Consider the following 2,676-nt stretch of genomic DNA (forward strand, 5'->3'; position numbering starts at 1 on the left):
AGGAGTAAGCAGCTCTGTGGGCCCTTGCATCTCAGTTCTGGCCAGGATGCATCCTGCGGAGCTACTAAGTGGCAGGTCGCACCCTCATTCCTCCAAAAGCCCTAAACTCAGGCAGGTGAGAGGGCCCCACCTCCACGACCTCCGCCACTGACCGGGGCACCGCTTACACTTTACTACCGGATTGAGGTCACGAGATCAACCCGGCCGAGTGGTCAGAGGGTACTAGGGGCCCACAGGCCTCGCCTCCAGGGCCAAGCCCACACACTGGCTCAGTAGGCCCAATAGGGTTAGGAGCCTGCAGCTTCTTCCCCCTCCTCTGGCAGGATCTCCAGGCTGCCGGTCTGGTCTGTGTCCGTGGGGAGAGCCGGAGCCCGTGGGGACGCCTGGGGCAGCGGGGAGTCGGGAGCGTAAGGCTGTGGGGCTCTGAGGCCAGCGCCAGACCTAGGACCTCCAGCACGTGGTGAGGCAGCTCACAGAGGGTTGAGGGGTGGGGAGGAAAAGCCAGAGGTTTGTCGGGAGCTGCGGGTCAGGGACTCACCGGGCAGCTTGTGGGCACGTCCTCCACACTCAGCTTCAAGGTCAGCTCGTCCAAGTGCTTGAGAATCTCACCGGATCCACAGCTAGAAGGCACGAGATGTCCAGCCCCACGTCCGGGGTGGGGGTGGGGGGCTGTCCACATCCACAGTGCTTTCTACAGCCGAAGGTCATCGGGGAGGGGGCATATTCCCTCTAGACACTGAAGCAGAGAGAGCTGGAGTGGTGGGAGTCTGGGAAGTATCGGAGGGGCAGATCCAGCACCTTCAGGAGCAGTAGGAGTTGCCGCTTCTTTATCTTCTGAGTTCCCGCTCTTGAAGCCACAAAAACAGCGAGAGGCACAAGCCTCGTGAGGAGTGGCTCGGGCCAATCGGAGAGAGAGACGGTCAGTCCTGCCCTGAACGTAGCCGAACTTGCTGTGACACAGGCCGCTGGTGGGGAGGATGTTGTGCTGCAGGTCCTGACCCAGGTTCTCGAGACTCCATAAGAATTTGTTGGTCCTTTGGGAGTGGCTCTCGCTCTTGACTCTGGCGACAAGGCTACAATATCATGTGGGGCGATTTCCTCCACTCCTGCTCTGGTCTCATGGATTTCCACGGTAGCTTCAGGAGGAAATCCCCATTGTTTTTCTCATGCAAGTGGGACTTGTGCTCCTGGGTGGGGCCCTCTCACCTGAGGTACTGCAGGAGGAGCCACCAAGCCTGGCACCTCAGGCTGGGGCTCACACCATGGGGGGCCTCTCCCTGATCACCTGCCGGTCCTGCCCAGCCCTCCTCGAGCTTATGATCGGCTCCTCACCCCTGAGAAGAGCCAGGCTCTCAGCTCAGAGACCTGGCGGCCCTCTGAACCCATGCGGTAGGCCTCCTCTGTGAGGCCTGCAGTGGCTCCAGCTCCATGCCGGAAGTGACCTCCAACCCAGGTGGGGCATGTCTTTAGATGCTGGAAGAGGGTCGCTGGAGGCCCTCCCAGGTGACTGCAGGGATTCCTGGAAGAAGTCAGTCATGAAGGAGAAACTGCTGAAGTAGGAATCCTGGAAGAAGCTAGACGTCACGTTGGAGGTGTCCTGGTCAAAGAGCTGGAAATGGTGGAAAGAGTTGGAGAGGATAGAGGAGTCATGAGGGGAGATGAGGTAGAGGGGATGGCCCTGTGGGGAGCTGGCCAACAGCAGATGACGGCTGAGGACATGGAGCAAGGCGCAAGTGCCCCACAGTAGATGTGCTGGGCAGGCGGGGAACCTCCGGCCTATGTGACCAAGACCAGGCAAGCCCAGTTGAGGCCCGACTTTGAATGGTGGATGGATTTACCCTAGTCAGGCTCATTCATGGAGAAGACCAGAGAACCCCTGCGGGAGCTGGGCTCTGCACTTCTGACGACTCTGAGTGACAGCCATGGCTTCCTCTGCGGCTGACAACTGCCCGGTGGGGCTCATAGCTGGGCTCAAATGTCAGTTCCTCTTCAGCAGTATAGGAGTCATCTTCACTTGGAGGAGAGGATTTGAGTGGAATCTCCAGCCTCCTCTACAGGAGCCCAGTGCAGGAGGACGTAATTTGTCCTTCTCCCCAGCATGGATGATGTGGTTGATGAGGGAGCCCAGGTAGAGCTTCTTGGTATGTAGGTACATGCCTCTTCACCAGTTCTCTAATGAGTGGAGTTGATGTGAAGGAAAAATATTAATATAGTGAGCAGGACTGGTGGAGTACTACATTAGGTTGTTCTAAGTCAGATGAACATTATATTTTCTTCTGTATGATTTTTGCTTAGATTAAGTGTATAGAACACTGTCTATGGTCATTATTCCATAGGAAGAAATCTATTGTAGTTAATCCTTTGTAGTTTCCATGAAATCTTTATACTGATTCCTCAGGGGTACAGTTAAGATCCTGATGCTCAGAGTGGGTCGACAAGAGGAGCTCACCCTTGGTGGGATATGGATGGTCTTGTTGAAGTGATTTCCATGTGGTTGTGTCTCTTGAGCAATCTTCCCAAGCAGTGTATTCCAGGAGGTAGTAGGCTTTGTATTTCCAAAGCTAACACATCTGGGCATGTACAAAGCCAGCTCTGTGGATGCTCTTTTAAATAGCTAAACTGATTGGTAGGAATTCAGTTCAGTTCAGCTGCTCTGTCGTGTCTGACTCTTTGCTA

The 2,676-nt window shown here is 55.5% G+C and overlaps 1 pseudogene; it reads right to left on the bottom strand.

Moving 5' to 3' along the window:
- Positions 1-691: 691 nt before the first annotated feature.
- LOC112442213 (TBC1 domain family member 17-like) lies at positions 692-2,155 on the bottom strand (annotated as a pseudogene).
- Positions 2,156-2,676: the final 521 nt, after the last annotated feature.

Source organism: Bos taurus, chromosome 2, assembly GCF_002263795.3.
Source record: "Bos taurus isolate L1 Dominette 01449 registration number 42190680 breed Hereford chromosome 2, ARS-UCD2.0, whole genome shotgun sequence".
In the NCBI taxonomy this organism is placed as follows: Eukaryota; Metazoa; Chordata; class Mammalia; order Artiodactyla; family Bovidae; genus Bos; species Bos taurus.